The sequence below is a fragment of the Mobula birostris genome, chromosome 12 (genome assembly GCF_030028105.1).
Source record: "Mobula birostris isolate sMobBir1 chromosome 12, sMobBir1.hap1, whole genome shotgun sequence".
Lineage (NCBI taxonomy): Eukaryota > Metazoa > Chordata > Chondrichthyes > Myliobatiformes > Myliobatidae > Mobula > Mobula birostris.
Window position 1 is genome coordinate 94857985 of NC_092381.1, and position 20159 is coordinate 94878143.

At 42.6% G+C, this 20159-nt stretch overlaps 2 protein-coding genes across 8 annotated transcripts in view; one reads left to right on the forward strand and one right to left on the reverse strand.

Moving 5' to 3' along the window:
• The window catches only part of ralgps2 (Ral GEF with PH domain and SH3 binding motif 2), a 567568-nt gene that overhangs the window by 298183 nt on the left and 249226 nt on the right, over positions 1 to 20159 (forward strand). The gene's annotated exons all lie outside the window — the stretch shown is intronic.
• LOC140206125 (angiopoietin-related protein 1-like) overlaps positions 1 to 20159 on the reverse strand; it is a 125577-nt gene that overhangs the window by 37661 nt on the left and 67757 nt on the right. The window lies entirely within an intron of this gene.

Below are 20159 nucleotides of genomic sequence, written 5' to 3' on the forward strand. Positions count from 1 at the left end.
CAAAATTTCGACTGTTTCTTCATTTCTGTAGATGCTGTTTGAAATACTGAGTTCCTCCAGCATTTTGTGTGTGTTGCTCTGGATTTCAGTTTTGCAGAATCTCTTGTGTTTATTCTTAAACTTCTCTAGTTTCTTTACATATCTTAAGTCTTGCGTCACTAGAGACTGAAAATTTTTTTGGCCTTATTATAATCAGTTCGGAAGAAAACTGGACAAACTTAGGAAGGGGAAGATTTTATGTACAGGGAAGAGAAAGTGAAGTACCTACAATTGGACTCAGCATTCCACCGAGCATTCTGTTTCACTTGTCTTTAAAAAAAGGGAAGTTCAACTCCATGCACCTCCTAGGAGGCTGTGTTTCAACGATTAAGGATATTTAAAAAAAATTAATACCAAGGATATTCTGTTTTTGTACATTACCCAATCACCGTAGCCTCATAATGAGTTAGTTATTACTATGAATTCACTAACAGCAACTTAACTCTACAATGCATGGGGAATAATGATGAGAGGGCCATTTCCAATAAATAAACATGTCTAGGGTAAATATGATTTGGATAACACAACACATAAAAATTTGAATGTCCTTTTGAAGAGCAAGAGGATAAGATGTGAGAGAATAGGTCCAATCAAGTGTGACAGTGGAAAAGTGTATATGGAACCTGAGGAGATGGCAGAGGTACTTAATGAATACCTTGCTTCAGTATTCACTATGGAAAAGGATCTTGGTGATTGTAGGGATAACTTGCAGCAGACTGAAAAACTTGAGCATGTAGATATTAAGGAAGAGGATGTGCCGGAGCTTTTGGAAAGCATCAAGTTGGATAAGTCACTGGGACTGGACAGGATGTACCCCAGGCTACTGTGGGAAGCAAAAGAGGAGAGTGCTGAGCCTCTGATGATGATCTTTGCGTAATCAATGAGGATTGGAGGGTTGTGGATGTTGTTCCCTTATTCAAGAAAGGGAGTAGGGATAGCCCAAGAAATTATAGACCAGTGAGTCTTACTTCAGTGGTTGGTAAGTTGATGGAGAAGATCCTGAGAGGCAGGATTTATGAATATTTGGAGAGGCATAATATGATCAGGAATAGTTAGCATGGGTTTGTCAACGGCAGGTTGTGCCTTACGAGCTTTTTTGAGGATGTCACTAAACACGTTAGAAACATAGAAAATAGGTGCAGGAGTAGGCCACTCGGCCCTTCGAGCCTGCACCACCATTCAGTACGACCATGGCTGATCATCCAACTCAGAACCCTGTACCTGCCTTCGCTCCATACCCCCTGATCCCTTTAGCCACAAGGGCCATCTCTAACTCCCTCTTTAATATAGCCAATGAACTGGCCGCAACTGTTTTCTGTGGCAGAGAATTCCACAGATTCACCACTCTCAGTGTGAAGAAGTTTTTCCTCATCTCGGTCCTAAAAGGCTTCCCTTTTATCCTCAAACTGTGACCCCTCGTTCTGGACTTCCCCAACATCGGGAACAATCTTCCTACATCTAGCCTGTCCAATCCCTTTAGAATTTTATACATTTCAATAAGATCCCCCCCTCAATCTTCTAAATTCCAGAGAGTATAAGCCTAGCCAATCCAGTCTTTCATCATATAAAAGTCCTGCCATCCCAGGAATCAATCTGGTGAACCTTCTTTGTACTCCTTCTGTGGCAAGAATGTCATGATGTTGATGAAGGTAGAGCCGTAGATGTAGCGTATATGGATTTTTTCAAGGCATTTGATAAGGTACCCCATGCAAGGCTTATTGAGAAAGTAAGGAGGCATGGGATCCAAGGGGACATTGTTTTGTGGATCCAGAACTGGCTTGCCCACAGAAGGCAAAAAGCAGTTGTAGACGGGTGATATTCTGCTGCATGGAGGCCATTGACCAGTGGTGTACCTCAGGGATCTGTTCTGGGTCCCCTACTCTTTGTGATTTTTATAAGTGACCTGGGTGAGGAAGTGGAAGGATGGGTTAGTAAATTTGCTGATGACGTAAAGGTTGGGGGTATTGTGGATAGTGTGGAGGGCTGTCAGAGGTTACAGTGGGACATTGATAGGATGCAAAACTGGGCTGAGAAGTGGCAGATGGAGTTCAACCCAGATAAGTGTGAAGTGGTTCATTTTGGTAGGTCAAATATGATGGCAGAATATAGCATTAATGGCGAGACTCTTGGCAGTGTGGTGGATCAGAGGGATCTTGGGGTCCGAGTCCATAGGACACTCCAAGCTGCTACACAGGTTGACTCTGTGGTTAAGAAGACATACGGTGCATTGGCCTTCATCAATCATGGGATTGTGTTTCAGAGCCGAGAGGTAATGTTGCAGCTTTTTAGGACACTGGTCAGACCCCACTTGGAGTACTGTGCTCAGTTCTGGTTGCCTCACTACAGGAAGGACGTAGAAACCATAGTAAGGGTGCAGAGGAGATTTACAAGGATCACACACAAAAAATGCTGATGAACGCAACAGGCCAGGCAGCATCTATAGGAAGAGGTACAGTTGATGTTTCAGGCCGAGACCCTTCGTCAGGACTGGCCTGAAACGTCGACTGTACCTCTTCCTATAGATGCTGCCTGGCCTGCTGTGTTCACCAGCATTTTTTGTGTGTGGCTTGAATTTCCAGCATCTGCAGATTTCCTCGTGTCTGAGATGTACAAGGATGTTGACTGGTTTGGGAAGCATGCCTTATGGGAATAGGTTGAGTGAACTTGGGCTTTTCTTCTTGGAGCAACGGAGGATGAGAGGTGACCTGATAGAGGTGTACAAGATAATGAGAGGCACTGATCGTGTGGATAGTCAGAGGCTTTTTCCTAGGGCTGAAATGGCTAGCACAAGAGGGCATAGTTTTAAGGTGCTTGTAAGTAGGTACAGAGGAGATGTCGGGGTAAATTTTTTACGCAGAGTGTGGTGAGTGGTGGTGGAGGTGGAAACAAAAAGGCCTTTTAAGAGACTCCTGGATGGATACATGGAGCTTAGAAAAATAGAGGGCTATGGGTGAACCTATGTAGTTCTAAGGCAAGGACATGTTCAGCACAGCTTCATGAGTCGATGGGCCTGTATTGTGCTGTTGGTTTTTTTATGTTTCTATGTTTCCTTTGAAGGGAAAGTAGGACTGCAATTAATATGAGTACTGACACACCCATGCATATTTACTATTCACCAGGAAGCAATAATTTAACTCACACCAGTATAAACTTAAATTGAAATTGTCTAAACAAAATATTTTAAACTATGACAAACAATAATACTATATGATACAAAATAAAGTGCCCATCATATATATATATATAAATATTGGTCCATAACGTGCATGTATTTGCTGGAACTCATTGTTGCGTAATCAATCCAGTTTGCTTCACTTCGTTTATTCACAGTACTGAAGCGGTTTTGTGCTGAAGAACCTGTTAAAGGAAAAGGCATCAAACTTTATCCAAGGTCGTGTGCTAACTAGCTAACTAAAAGTTATCTGCACATTCTCTGTGAGACCATTGTCTGCAGAGGATTTCCTGACAGCAGTATCTGTCCTAAATAGGTTCTGTGAGCATTTCACCATGTTCTTCTGCTATGTTCTTTGTCCATTTCCATTTTCCTTCTTTCTCCTCTCTCGATCCCGTGCTCCCCCTCCAAAGGCTATCCTGTTCCTTTCCCGTACTCTCGGGGAGAAAGAATGTTACCAGTACAAATCCTATTGGCCAATACAACAAGCCAGACTTATCAAGCAACTGAATTTTTATTTCAAACAGCAAAAATAAAATACTTGATTGTATAATGTAATTAAAGGAACACTTAATTGCACTTTGAGAAAATGTGCAGAAAATAAAATACCGAACAGCATAGCTGCATTAAAATAAACCACTGTCTTAACCAGGGTATAACATGTAATAGCTTCTTCAACTTCACCTGCTTCCTTAAAATATTTGCTTATATTAATCCCAGGTGTTGCCTTTCCTGTATCCCGTTTTGAAATTATGCCATTTAATTTATACCTTTCCTCCTACTTTCCATAGATGACTTGCAAATCTAACGTGTATGTTTACCTGTAGATTGCCAAATAGTGTGCAATGAATTAAATCAGAAATTCAGAATATTGGAGGAAAGGTGAAGGAAGCAACATAAAGAATTCAGGAATATTCACAGTAAAATATGAAAATACAATGAGTAATTATTAAGTAATATGTAAATAGGCATAGAACAAAATGCTCTTTTCACTTGCAGCAGTCAAATGGTATTGCTGATCCCCTTAAGATTTTGTTCTGCTGTGAAGCTGGAAAGGAAATAAAATATTGCTCAAATGATACAAAAGTTCTTAAACTAATTTTTGAAGGAGACCTCATTGTATAGACTACTTTAAAATAGTTCATAGAGAAGTACAGGTAATTTGGTCACCTAGCCAATGCCGAATTGTTATTCTGCCCAGTCCCATGGACGCATACCTGGGCATAGCCCTCCATACCCATCCCATCCATATATTTATTCAAACTTCACTTAAATGTTGCAATTCAACTCATGTCCATCACTTCCACTAGCAGCTCGTTCCACACTTGCAACACCTTCTGAGTGAAGAAGTCCCCCTCAGGATCCCCTGAAATATTTCACCTTTCACCCTTAACCCATAACCTCTAGTTCTCTCACTCAATCTCGTGGCAAGTGCCTACTTGTATTTACCCTATCTGTACCCTTCATAATTTTCGATACCTCTATCAAATCTTCCCTCATTCTCCTACACTTTAGGGAATAAAGTCCTAACCTATTCAATCTTTCTCTAGAACTCAGGTGTTCAATTCCCAGCAACACTGTTGTAGAATTTCTCTGAACTCTTAATGATATCTTTCCTGTAGGTGGGTGATCAGAACCATGCACAATACTCCAAATTAGGCTTCTATGTCTTATATAACTTAAACATACTGTAACAACTAGCTCCTGTACTCAGTACTCTGATATGACTTAATCTTCCTGTGATGCTACTTCCAAGGAATTACTGGTCTGTATTCACAACACGCTGGAGGAACTCAGCAGGTCAGGCAGCATCCGTGGAAAAGATCGGTCGATGTTTCAGGCCGGAACCCTTCATCAGGACTGAAGAGGGAAGGGGCAGAGGCCCTATAAAGAAGGTGGGGGGAGGGTGGGAAGGAGAAGGCTGGTAGGTTTCAAGTGAAAAACCAGGAAGGGGAAAGATAAAGGGGTGGGGGAGGGGAAGCAGGGAGGTGGTGGGCAGGAAAGGTGAAGAAAGAATAGGGGAAAACACAATGGGTAGTAGAAGGAGGCAGAACCATGAAGGAGGTGATAGGCAGCTGGGGGAGGGGGCAGAGTGACATAGGGATAGGGGATGGGAGGGGGAGGGAATTACCAGAAGTTGGAAAATTCTATGTTCATACCAAGGGGCTGGAGACTACCTAGACGGTATATGAGGTGTTGCTTCTCCAACCTGAGTTTAGCCTCATCTTGGCAGTAGAGGAGGCCATGTATGGACATATCTGAATGGGAGTAGGAGCAGAGTTGAAGTGGGTGGCTACTGGCAGATCCTGTCTGTTTTGGCAGACGGAGTGGAGGTGCTCGACGAAGCGGTCCCCCAATCTGCGTCGGGTTTCACCAATGTAGAGGAGGCCTCACCGGGAGCACCAGATGCAATAGATTTTGTGTTTACTGGTCTGTATTCCCAGATCCCTCTGTTCTGCCACAGTCCACAGTGCCCTACAATTCACTGTGCAAGTCCTACGCTGGTTTGTCCTCCCAAAGTGCCACACCTCATAGTTGTCTTTGTTAAATTCCCTCTTTCATTTATCAGCACAATTTTCCAGCTGCCCAATCCTTCTACAAGCTTTGATAGCCTTTCTTGCTGTTCACTATGCCCCCAATCTTGGTGTCATCTGCAAATTTGCTGATCCTGTTTGCTATATTATCATCCAATACATTAATATAGATGACAAACAAGAATGGTTGTGGTACACCACTAGGCACAGCTCTCCAGACAGTGGCAACTATCTATTACATCTCTCTGGTTGCTCCCGCTAAGCCAATGTTGAGTCCAATTTACTTCTTCATCCTGAATGGCAAGCAATTGAACCTTTCTGACCAGCCTCCCATTCGGGACTTTGTCAATTGCCTTGCTGAAGTCCATATACAGTGTCTGTAAAAAGTATTCCTTACCACCCCACCCCCAGAACTTTTCATGTTTTATTGTTTTACAACATTGAATCAGAGTGGATTTAATTTGGCTTTTTTAAAAACTCTGATCAATAGAAAAAGACTCTTTGTGTCAAAGTGAAAATGTATCTCTACAAAGTGATCTAATATAATTACAATTATTAAAAGACAAAATAATTGATCGCATAAGTATTCACCCCCTTCATCAGTATTTAATAGATGTGCTTTTGGCAGCAAATAGAGCCTTGGGTCTGTGTGGATGGGTTTCTATCAGTTTTGCACTGCAATTTTTCCCCATTTTTCTTTACAAAAGCGCAAGCTCTGTCAGATTGCATGGGGATCATGAGTGAACAGCCCTTTTCAAGTCCAGCCACAAATTCTCAATTGGATTGAGGTCTGGACTCTGACTTGGCCACTCCAGGACAGTAACTTTGTTGTTTTAAGCCATTCCTTTGTAGTTCTGGCTTTATGCTTGGGGTCATTGTCTTGCTGGAAAACAAATACTCTCCTAAGTCACAGTTCTCTTGCAGACTGCATCAGGTTTTCCCCCAGGACTTCCCTGTATTTTTTTGCATTCATTTTTCCTTCTATCTCTCTTCCCACCTCACCACATGCAAAAATGCCATTCCCTATTCCCAGTTCCTCCGTCTCCGCCACATCTGCTCCGAGGATGAGGCATTCCATTCCAGGACACCTCAAATGTCCTCTTTCTTTAAGGATCGTGGTTTCCCTTCTACCGTCATCAATGTTGCCCTCACCCACATCTTCTCCATTTCCCACACTTTGGCCCTCACCCCATTCTCCCGCAATCACAACAGGGACAGAGTTCCCCTTGTCTTCACGTACCACCCCATCAGCCTCCGGATCCAGCACATTATCCTCCGCAACTTCCGCCACCTTCAACAGGACCCCACCACTAAGCACATCTTTCCCTCTCCACTCCTTTCCACTTTCCACAGGGATCGGTCCCTCTGCGACTCCCTTATCCGCACGTCCATCTCCACTGATCTTCCACCCAGCACTTATCCCTGTAAGCGTAGTGCTACACCTGTCCCTACACCTCACCTCTTGCAACCATTCAGGGCCCCAAACAGTCCTTCCAGGTGAGGCAACACTTCACTTGTGAGTCCATTGGGGCCATCTATTGCATCCGGTGCTCCTGGTGCGGCCTCTTCTACATCGGTGAAACCCGACGCAGATTGCGGGACCGCTTCGTCGAGCACCTCCACTCCATCCGCCACAACAGACAGGATCTTCCGGTAGCCACCCACTTCCTCTGCTTCCCATTCTCATTCAGATATGTCCATACATGGCCTCCTCTACTGCCATGATGAGGCTAAACTCAGGTTGGAGGAGCAACATCTCATATACCGTCTAGGTAGTCTCCAGCCCCTTGGTATGAACATAGAATTCTCCAACTTCCGGTAATTCCCTCCCCCTCCCTTCCTCTATCCTTATTTCACTCTACCCCCTTCCCCAGCTCCCTCATGGTTCCGCCTCCTTCTTCTACTACCCATTGTTTTCAAGGGCTATGATGTCAAAACTTCCCCTCCCCCATCCCTTTGTCTTTCAAACTACTGGTCTTTCAACTGAAGCTACAAGCATACTTCAAAACCTTCCCCGTCTTTCATTCTTCAGTCCTGACGAAGGGTTCCGGCCCGAAACGTCGACTCATCGTTTCTAACTGATGCTGCCCGACCTGCTGAGTTCATCCAGCGTACTGAAAGTGTTCCTTCTATCTTCACGAGTCTTCCAGAGCCTGCTGCAGTGAAGCATCCCTACAGCCCACCATGCTTCACAGTAGGGATAGTGTGTTTTTGAGGTGCGGTGTTTGGCTTATGCCAAACATAACATTTAGTCTGATTGCCAGAAAGCTCAAATTTGGTTTAATCAGACTATAGGACCTTCTTCCAGCTGACTTCGGAGTCTCCCACATGCCTTCTGGCAAACTTCAGCTGAGATTTCATGTGCTTTATTCAACAGTGGCTTTCTCTTTGCCACTTTCCCATAAAGCTATGCCTGGTGAAGCACCTGGGCAACAGTCGTTGTATGCACAATCTCTCCCACCTCAGTCACTGAAGCTTGTAATTCCTCCAGAGTTGTGAGTTGTCATAGGTCTCTTGGTGGCCTCCCTCGCTAGTCCTCTTCTTTAGGATAGCCTGCTCTAGGCAGATTTACAGCTGTACCATATTCTTTCCAGTTCTTGATGACTGACTTAACTGTACTCTGAGTGACTTGGAGATTTTCCTGTATCCATCTCCTGGTTGTGCTTTTCAATAACCTTTTTGTGAAGTTGCTTGGAATGTTCTTTCTACTTCATTGTGTAGTTTTCGCCAGGATACTGACTCACTGGCAGTTGGACTTCCAGGTTTACTTTTAATACAATCAATTGAAACATCTTGACTGCACACAAATCTCCAAAAACAGATTTCCATTTAACTAATTATGTGACTTCTAAAACCAACTGGCTGTACCAGCAATGATTTGGTGTGTCATATTAAAGGGGATTATGCCCTGGCAGTGTCCACTGCCTTTCCTTCAACAACTTTCCTTGTTTAATACCACTAATCAGGCTCTGTTTGTCCACATAGTTATATATCCTGACCCTTAGAATACCTTCCAATAATTTACCCACTATTGATGGCAGGCTCACTGGCCTATAATTGCCTAGCTTATTCTTGAAGTCTTTCCCCAGTACTCTGGTACGGTCTCTTTGGCTACTGATGTTTTGAAATACCTATGCCAGGGCCCCTGCAGTTCCTGCATTAGTCTCCCACAGAATCCAAGCGGACAACTTGTTAGACCCTAGGGACATCCATCCTATTTTGCCTTAACACAGAAAGCACCTCCATAATCTGGATACAGTTCACGATCCACAACTGTTTTGCCTTGGTTCTACAGACTCTGTGTCCATCTTCCGAGTAAATACAGATGCAAAAAATGCATTTAAGATCTCCTCCATCTCTTTTGGCTCCATGCATAAATGACAAAGCTGTTCCTCGAGTGAACCATTTTATCCCCTCTCTCCTATACCATCTCCTTAGCCATGTGTTAAACTGTATGATCTTCCCATTTCTGGCCTCACTAGTATGTAGCAATCCTGAGATCATCACCCTGGAGGTCCTATCCTTTAACTTTAAAAATGAAATTGAAGCCTTTAGAGCAAGATTGTTGTACCAGAGGGACATCAGGGACTGCTGTGTACTTTGCTTCACAGAAACATGACTAATTCCTACCATTTCAGGCGCAGTGCACCGTGTGAGGGCTTCACCATCGATCACAAAGAGAACAGCTGAGTCTTTTAAAGATAGGAGAGGCAGAGTTTGTTTCACAATAAACTCATCATGGTGCACAAACATGGCAGTTCTATCTCAGTATTGGTCACCTGACCTGAAACAACTAGTGGTCAAGCGTCATCCAATTTATCTGCCAAGTGAGTTATCCACTGTTATCCTGATAGCGGTGTCATTCCACCTCTGTCAGACAGTAACTGGAGCAGCTGAACACCATGATCAGCAGTCATGAAAAACCCTGATGCCTTCCCCATCATTGTGGCCAGGCCAGCTTGAGGAAGTCTATGTTCAACTACCACCAATATATTACCTGCGGAACAAAGGAGCCAACCCACACGACCGCTGTTACACCACCACCAAGAACCCTTACCTTGCCATCCTATGCCTGCATTTTGGAAAGTCTGATCTGTTCTTATGTTTCTGGTGTACAGGCAGAGGAGCGCTTACAAAACGGCTTTGAATTGATGGACTTGACAATAGTCAGAGATTTAACTTCGAATATCGATGAATATGCTACAGCCGTCTCCGACTTGATCAAGACGTGTGGATTTATGTGTTTTTGAGAACATAGCCAAACCAAAAACCGTGGATGAACCAGGAGATTCGCATTCTGTTAAGAGCTAGCTCTGTGGCATTCAAGACGTGATCCAGAACTATACGATCTACAGAAGGCTGCTTTAAGAATGAGAAAACAATTCCAACTGAAGTTAAAGATGGAATCGGATGCACATCAGCTCTGGCAAGGTTTGCAGGCCATTACTTCCTACAAGACGAAACCTAACTTTATGAATGGCTGTGTTGCTTCACTCCCAGATGAGCTCAGCGCCTTTTATGCACACTTTGAAAAGGAGAACAAAACAGTGCAAAGCCCTGATCTCTGACTCGGGAGGCTGACATCAGAATGTTTTTCAAGAGGGTGAACCCTCACATGGCGTCAGGTCCTGGTGGTGTACATTGTAGGGCACTGAAAACCTGTGCCAACCAACTGGCTGGTGTGTTCAAGAACATCTTCAATCTTACCACTGCAGGTGGAGGTTCCCAACTTCTTCAAATGAGCAACAATCATACGAGTGCCCAAGAAGAGCAGGATGAGTTGCCTCAGCAACTATTGCCGAGTTTCACTTACAACTACTGCAATGAAGTGTTTTGAGAGGTTGGTCATGGTTAGAATCAACTCCTACCTGAGCAAGGACCTGGACCAATTGCAATTTGCCTATCACCACAATGTGTCTACCGCGGATGCAATCTCATTGGTTCTCCACTCGGCTTTGGACGACCGGGACAATAACAATCCTTACGTCAGCTGCTGTTTATTGATTACTGCTCAGAGTTAAACACAATCATACTCATAGTTCTAACCAAACTGGATCCTTGACTTCTCACTGGGAGACCAATGTTTGTCTGGACCAAAATAACATCTCCTTCTTGCTGACAACCAACACTGGCGCATCTCAAGTATGCATGCTTAGCCCACTGCTCTACTCTCTATACACCCATGACTGTGTGGCTAGGCACAGCTCTAACATTATTTATAAATTTGTTGATGACACATTGGCAGAATGTGTCAGAATTTGTCAGGTTGGCAGAATTTCAGATTGTGACGAACAGACATACAAGAGTCAGATAGATCAGCTGGTTGAGTGGTGTCACGGCAAAAACTTTGCATTCAACATTAGAAAGATCAAAGAATTGATTGTTGGTCTCAGGAAAGGGAAGTCGAGGGAACACACACCAGTCCTCATTGGGAAATCAGCAGTGGAAAGGGTGAACAATTTCAAGTTCCTGGGTGGCACCATCTCTGAAGATCTATCCTGGGTCCAACATATTGATGCAATTAGAAAGAAGGCACTACAGTGGGTATATTTCAATAGAAGTTTGAGGAGACTTGGAATGTCACCAAAGACTTGCAAATTTCTACATGTGTAACTTGAAGTGCATTCTGACTGGTTGCTTCACTGACTGGTATGGGGGGGGGGGGGCGGCTTTGAACGAGATCGGAAAAAGCTGAAGGAAGTTGTATATTTAGCCAGATCCAACGTAGGTACTAACCTCCCCAGCATCGAGGACACCTTTAAAAGATGATACCTTAAGAAGGCAGTATCCATCATTAAGGATCCCCTATCACTCAGAACATGGCCTCTTCTCATTGCTACCATCAAGGAGGATGTACAGGAGCCTGAAGACACACATGCAACGTTTCACGAACCAATTCTTCACCTTTGACATCAGATTTCTGAATAGATAATGAGCCCATGAACACCACCTCACTACTTGTTTGCTTTCTGTTTGCGCGACTTATTTACTTAATTTTTAATATATATTTCATATTGTAATTTATAGTTTTTAAAACTATTATGTATTGCAGTGTACTACTGCCACAAAGCAACAAATTTCATGACATGTGCCAGTGATAGAAAACCTACAGAACAATACAGGCCTTTCGGCCCACAGAGTTGTGCCGAGCATGTCCCTACCTTAGGAATTACTAGGCTTACCTATAGCCCTCTATTTTTCTAAGCTCCATGTACCTATCCAAAAGTCTCTTAAGGGACCCTATCGTATCCACCTCCACCACTGTTGTCGGCAGCCCATTTCACGCACTTACCACTCTCCGAGTAAAAAAACTTAGCCCTGACATCTCCTCTATAACTACTCCCCAGCACCTTAAACCTGTGTCCTCTTGTGGCAGCCATTTTAGCCCTGCGAAAAAGCCTCTGACGATCCACACGATCAATGCCTCTCATCATCTTATACACCTCTGTCAGGTCACCTCTCATCCTCTGATATCAAATCTGATTCTGATTCTGTTTTCCTTCTGAGTCACACAGCCAGACTGTGGCTGAGACATGACTACCGTGACTTTCCACTGCTAGCAACCCCGCCCCCCGAATCCAATATTATCAAAAATAATATATTTGTTATTAAGGGGGTATCCTACACTTGATGCCCAACCCCTTTCCTCCTGACAGTCACCCAGTTACTGGTGTCCTGCAACTTAAGTATAACTATCTCCTATCAGTCAACCTCCTTGATCTGGAGTTCATACAGCTCTAGCTCCAGTTCCCTAACAGAGTCTGTAAGAAGCTGCAGCTGGATGCACTTTTTGTAGGTGTAGTCACCCTGTCTCCCCTCATTCCACAAGAGGAGCATTCCACTGTCCTGGCTATCAATCCTATTGCTTTAACTGTCCAATATGAAAGAAAGAAACTTACCTGAAACTTACTTTAACCTTTTCTCCTTGCCAAACTCCCTTGAGCCAAAGCCTTAAATCTCCACACTAACCCTGGCCTATTTCAACAATGGACACTCTGCTTAAACCGAACTTTTTTATATTGGTCCTTGTCAAGTGCCTAATGACCTAAATATCTGCAGGAAGTCCCTACAGGCCCCGTTCACCTTTTGAATCTGGCCTGTTACTCTATGAGCAATTATACTGCGATCTGCTGTCTGCAGAAAATTAAATAAATGCTCTAGTCTGGGGCCTTATATTTTAAATGGGAATAGAAATCAAATCAATATAATAATTAATGAAACAACACACATCAAAGTTGCTGGTGAACGCAGCAGGCCAGGCAGCATCTGTAGGAAGAGGTGCAGTCGACGTTTCAGGCCGAGACCCTTCGTCAGGACAAATAATAATTAATGACTTGAGTTTCTGGAAAAAAATAAGGAAGGTGCAGGATGGATGTATTCCAGAATCAGAGTAAAATACTCAAATGGCAAAATAGTACAGCTGTTGCTGATAAGGGAAGTCAAAGTTAATGTAAAAGCAAAAGGGAGGGCACACAACAAAGCAAAAATTAGTGGGAAGATAGAGGATTGGGAAGCTTTTAAAAATCTACAGAAAACACCTAAAAGAATCATTAGGACTGAAAAGATGAAATATGAAAACAAGCTGGCAAACAATATTAAGGTGGATAGAAAAGTTTTTTTAAGTATATAAAAAAATAAGAGAGATGATAGTGGATATTGGACAGCTAGGAATTGAAGCTGGAGAAATAATAATAGGGGACAACGAGATGGCAAATGAACCAAGTGAGTATTTTGCATCAGTCTTCACTGTGGAAGACACTAGTAGTGTGCCAGGTGTTGAAGGGTGTGAGGGAAGAGAAATGAGTGCTGTTACAATTATAAGGGAGAAGATGCTCAAAAAGCCGAAAGATCTAAAGGTGCATAATTCACCTGGATCAAATGAACAGCACCCTAGGATTCTGAAAGAGGCAAAGGTAGAGATTGTGGAGGCATAAGTAATATTCTTTCAAGAATCATTGGACTCTGGCATGGTTCCAAAGGATGGGAAAATTGCAAATGTCACTCCACTCTTTAAGAAAGAAGGGAGGCAGCAGAAAGGAAATTATAGACTAGTTAGCCTGATCTCAGTGCTTGGGAAGATGTTGGAATCAATTGTTAAGTATGAGGTTGTGTAGTACTTGGTGACACAGGAGAAGATAGGACAACGTCAGCGTGGTTTTCCCAAGGAAAAATCTTGCCTGACGAAACTGCTGGAATTCTTTGAGGAGGTTACAAGTAGGATAGATAAGGGGGATGCAGTGGATGTTGTATACTTGCATTTTCAGAAGGCCTTTGACAAGGTGCCACACATGAGCTTGCTTACCAAGTTAAGAGCCCCTGGTACTGCAGGAAAGTTACAGGTATGGTTAGAGTATTGGCTGATTGGTAGGAGGCAGTGAGTGGGAATGAAAGGACCCTTTTTTGGTTGGCTGCCAGTGACTAGTGGTGTCCCACAGGAGTCGGTATTGGGACCGCTTCTTATGCAGTATATCAGTGATTTAGATGTGGATTTCAGGAAGGGTAAGATAAAGGAACACATACCAATCCTCATAGAGGGATCAGAAGTGGAGAGAGTGAGCAGTTTCAAGTTCCTGGGTGTTAAAATCTCTGAGGACCTAACCTTGTCCTAACATATCAATGCAGTTATAAAGAAGGCAAGACAGCGTCTGTACTTAATTAGAAGTTTGAAGAGATTTGGTATGTCAACAAAGATCCTCAAAAGCTTATATAGATGTACCGTGGAGAGCATTCTGACAGGCTGCATCACTGTCTGGTAAAGTGGGGGGAGGTGTGGGCTACCACACAGGACTGAAAGAAGCTGCACATGGTTGTAAATTTAGTCGGCTCCATCTTGGGTACTAGCCTACAAAGTACCCAGGACATCTTCAAGGACCGGTGTCCCAGAAAGGCGGTGTCCATTATTAAGGACCTCCAGCACCCAGGGCATTCCCTTTTCTCACTGTTACTATCAGGTAGGAGGTACAGAAGCCTGAAGGCACATAGCGATTCAGGAACAGCTTCTTCCCCTCTGCCATCTGATTCCTAAGTGGATATTGAACCCGTGAACACTTCCTCACTTTTGTAATATATATTTTTTTTTTGCATGATTTTTAATCTATTCAATATGCATACACAGTAATTGATTTATTTACTTATTTATTTATTTATTTTCTTCCTCTTCCATATTATGTATTGCACTGAACTGCTGCTCTAAGTTAACAAACATCACGACATGCTGGTGATGATAAACCTGATTCTGATTCTGAATAGATGGCTTTGTTGCCAAGTTTGCAAATGATATGAAGCTTGGTGGTGGAGGGGTAGGCAGTGTTGAGAAACAGGAAGACTGCAGCAGCACTCAAGACAGATTAGGAGAACGGACAAGGAAGTGGCAAATGAAATGCAATGCTGGAAAGTGTATGGTCATGGACTTTGGTAGAAGAAAATAAATGTGTAGACTCTTTCCTATATGGGGAGAAAATCCAAAAATCTGAGATACAAAGGGACTTGGGAGTCTTTATACAAAACACGCTAAAGGTCAACTTGCAGGTTGAGTTGGTGCTCAACAGAACGAGGGGTCACTGTTTGAGGATAAAGGCGAAGCCTTTTAGGACTGAGATTAGGAAAAACTTCTTCACACAGAGAGTGGTGAATCTGTGGAATTCTCTGCCACAGGAAACAGTTGAGGCCAGTTCATTGGCTATATTTAAGAGGGAGTTAGATATGGCCCTTGTGGCTGGGGGATCAGAGGGTATGGAGGGAAGGCTGGTGCAGGGTTCTGAGTTGGATGATCAGCCATGATCATAATAAATGGCGGTGCAGGCTCGAAGGGCCGAATGGCCTACTCCTGCACCTATTTTCTATGTTTCTATGGTGGTAAGGAATGCAAATGCAATGTTAGCATTCATTTCAAGAGGTCTAGAATATAACAGCAGGGATGTGATGCTGAGGCATTATAAGGCACTGGTGAGGCCTCACCTTGAGTATTGTGAACAATTTTGGGCTCCTTATCAAAGAAAAGATGTGCTGGCATTGGAGGGGTTTTAGAGGAGGTTCACAAGGACAATTCTGGGAATAAAAGGGTTATCATATGAGGAATGTTTGATGGCTCTGGGCCTGTACTCACTGGAATTTAGAAGGATGAGGTGGGGATCTTATTGAAACCTTTTGAATGTTGAAAGGCCTAGACAGAGTAGATGTGGAAAGGATGTTTCCCCTTGTGGAGGAGTCTAGGAAAGTGGGCACAGCCTTATGATAGAGGGACGTCCATTTAAAACAGAGATTGGAGATATTTCTTTAGCCAGAGGGTGGTAAATTTGTGGCATTCGTTACCATAGCTGTGAAGGCCAGGTCACTGGGTGTATTTAAAGTGGAGACTGATAGGCTTTTGATTGGCCACGGCATCAGAGTACAGGAAGAAGGCAAGGGGCTGGGGCTGAGAAGGGGGAGAAAGGATCAGCAATGATTGAAAGGCAGAGCGGTCTCGATGGGTCAAATGGCCTAAATCTGCTCCTATGTCTTATGGTCTTTTGGTCTAATGATCACCTTCATGGAGCCATCATTAACAAGGATTTGCATTAAATCAATGTGATACGTAATTTTTAAAAAGAATGTTAAGAAAATAACCATCAGCTGTACTATTGATATCCATGCATTACTAACTGCAAATAATGCATTTTATCTTTAATGAACAACCAAGTGTGTACAACTTGGCTCTGCATGAAGGTTTGGTGGGATAGGGTATGTTTTGTGCAAAACAACCAGCATGGACTAGCAAAATAACTAGTAAATTTGTTGATTATTGTCGCAAATGCTAAAGTATAGTGAAAAACTTTGTATGGCTGGGAGGAATTTGGAGGGGTATGGACTTAAACTAGGCAGCAAGATAGTTTGGCTGTAGTGCTCTATGACTCTCTAACTTGCCTCAGATACCTTGTGCCTTAACATTCTGGACCAGTCTACTATGCTGAATCTTGTCAATAGATATTCTGAAATTCTTGTAAATTATGTTAGATTACATTTCAAATTAGGTTAATAACTGAATTGTTTGGACTGAAGGATCTGCTACCAATTCAAAGTCAAGTCCCAGAGCAGCCGTCATTTGTGGTAGGGCTTGCATGTTATAACAGTCTACAGAATGAAGTCGGACAGCATTGCTGATGGCAGCATATCCCTTCCCTAAGCACCAGAAACCACAGTCACCGTTGCAGAGGTATGATCACTTTTCCAGAGAATGAACCCGTATAAAGAGCATCAGGCCTGGAAGATGTCCCTGGCTGCGTCATTAGATCCTACACTGATCAATTGGTGGTAGGAATATTTGCTGTCATCTTTAACCTCTCCCTACTTCAGTCTTAGGTTTCCACCTGCTTCAAGAAGACCACTATATTGTCCCATTACTTAAGAACAACAAGGTAAAATGCCTAATATCAGAGTCATAAGACAGCAGTTACCTACTATCACGAAGTGCATTGAGAGGCTGGTCATGGCACGTATTAACTGCAGCCTCCTGGACAGCCTCAATCCACCACAATTTGCCTACTACTGTAAAGGTCTATAGCAGGTACCATCTCCCTGGTTGTGCACTCATCTCTGGAGCATCTGGAGAGTAAAAATGCCTATGCTAGACTTGCTTATTGACTTCAGCTCTCTCTTTAGTACTACAATTCCAAGCCAACACATCTCCAAACTTGTAGAGTTGGGACTCAACATCTCCCTTTGCAACTGACCAATAGACCACACTCAGTAATGATAGACGATAACTGCTCCACTATGATTCTTTTCAGCATTGGTGCCCCCTAAAGCTGTGTCCTCAGCCCCCCCCAACTCTAATCCTATATACTCAAGACTGTATGGTCAAGTCAGATTCTGCTGTAACTCCAGCTACACTATAGATTCTACTAGTTTGCAGATGATACCAATTTAGCCATATTTCAAATTAAGACAAGACAGCATACAAGAAGGCAATGCAGAGCCTTATGACATGGTATCATGAAATAACTTTTCCCCTGAGTGTCAGGAAAACAAAAGAGCTGGTCATTGACGTCAAGAATGGGGATGGTCCACATGCTCTTGTTTACATCGACAGTGCTGAGAACAAGAGGCTTGAGAGCTTCCAGTTCCTGGGACTGAACATCACCAATTGCCACATTGATGCCATGGTCAAAAACATTTACCAGTGCCTTTATTTCCTCAGGAAGCTAGAGGAATTTCCCATGTCTCCTTCGACCCTCCCCCACCACTTTCATTGATGTATCATAAAAATCATCCTATAAGGGGGCACCATGGCTTGATATGGCAACTTCCCTGCCTGTGACTGCAAGAACCTGCAGAGAGTTGTAGACATGACACAGAGTATCATGAAACCAACCTCTACTCCATGGGCTCTGGATTCTGTACACTTCTCATTGGCTTGTTAAAGCAGCGAGCATTATCATAAATGCCACCCACCCTGGATATTCTCTCTTCCCCCTTCCCCACTCCCATGGTCAGGAGATATAAAAGCTTTGAAAGCACGTTCACCAGGCTCAAGTGGAACAACTTCTATCTTGTTATTGAATGGTTCCCTAATATGATAAGGTGGGCTCTTGACCTTACTTTCTACTTTGTTATGGATTTGGACTTTATAGGTTATTTGCACTGTACTTCCTTTCTAACTGTAACACTTTATTCTGCAATCTATTATTTTTTTTAACAGTCCCACTTCAGTGAACTGTTGTAATGAACTGATCTGTATGAACAGTATACAGGACATATTTTTCAACTGTACCTCAGTACATGTGACAGTAATAAACCAATTTGAAGTTTTAACTTCTGTAATATGGAGACTCATAACTTGGATAAACAATGAAGGAATTTATTCAGAAAAATCAGTAATCTGCAGTGCCTGAACAGGGCTTTCATTAGAAGAAAATTTAGTGTTAAGAGATCACATGGTCAGCATGAAAAATATCCTTTAGAATTGTTTTTTCTACCAGTATGACTTGGTGTAGTAACAAGTCAGGTATCTCTCAGTTCTTTCTGCCAGCAGTATCTTGTGTGGTTATCTGAACAGTTTTAGCTTTACATTTTTTGTTTACTTAAATCCTTTGCCTTGAATAACAGCACTTCAACATGCACTTGCTTTCATGAGTGTGCTATACAAGTTCTTTGCACTTTGATTTTTCATGACAGTATGTTTGAACCTAGTGGCTTGGCTGAGGAATTACTGGAACTCATGGTTGTTGGCAAGCGGTTTGATTATTCTCCTTTTATACAGGACTTGGGATGTCTGACTTTTAAGTGGTTTGGCTAACAGGACCAAAACTCATTGTACATTTTAGCAGGTGGTTTTGAGCTAACCACATCTAGTAGAACTCTGTGTGGTTATATGACCTATACGTACCTGTGATTTAATGGAGTTGTATCCTTTTGACCTACGCATGATATTCGTTCCACTAATTATATCATTTCAGTTGGAATTCTATGCAATCTTTGTTCTGAAGTTAAACCTTGTTTTTTTTTTTACTGTTATCAATGAGATTACCGCTACTTTGATAAACTGAATCTGAATGAGGATAATTTCCTGCATTGTTGTAGTTTCTGCTATTGTACTGCAGAGAAAACAGGAATTCACAGTTCTTTTTGGCAAATTTTAAGCATAACTTCAGTATGAAACTTGCCTAGGCTACTTCAACAAACTCTCTCAACAGTAGCCTTTGTTACCTGGCCACAGGGAATGCCATCACCTGCAAGTTCTGCCCCAAGCCACACACTAGTCTAAAATTTGAAATGTATGTCTGCTCCTTCATCTTTGCTAAGTGAAAATCCTTGGACCATTTAGCTGAATCCATTGTAGAAACACCTTGAGGTGCCATCTTCAATTATTTAAAGGTAATTAATTGTGGATGATAAGCCATGTCATCAATACCCACATTCCTATGAATAACTTTTAAAAAAAGCTTTTTGACTATTATATTAATTGCAGTTTCAGAGAAATCTGTGAACATGCTAAAATTGGAAAATATGTGACAAACACACTTTAAAGAGTTGTCCTAAATTACAAGACTATGATTTCAATCTCTCCAAAAATAAAATGCTGCATAGCACAGTTTTCAAACTGAAGCCTGAAAATGGTTCCCAAGGGTCATGCGACACAAAAATCTGCATCTCAATTGGTGCATCTGAAATTTGGAGAGGTTGGTTTTTAAAGCTTAACATTTCTGATGCCAGCACAAATATTTAAAAAAAAAACTAGTCTGTGGCCGTGGAGCTCTCCATCATTTGGTTGTTAGAGTACCTCTGGAAGCCTTTGATTTAGTTTCCACTGGCATGTCAATATTTGCAGGGTATTCTGCGTGCATAGAATTTTGAAAAAAACCTTTGCCATTTGAGAAAAGCAAGGTTGTCTGCAGCTGCAGAATGGCTTACTTTCGATGTGGAAACTGTGCATTGTA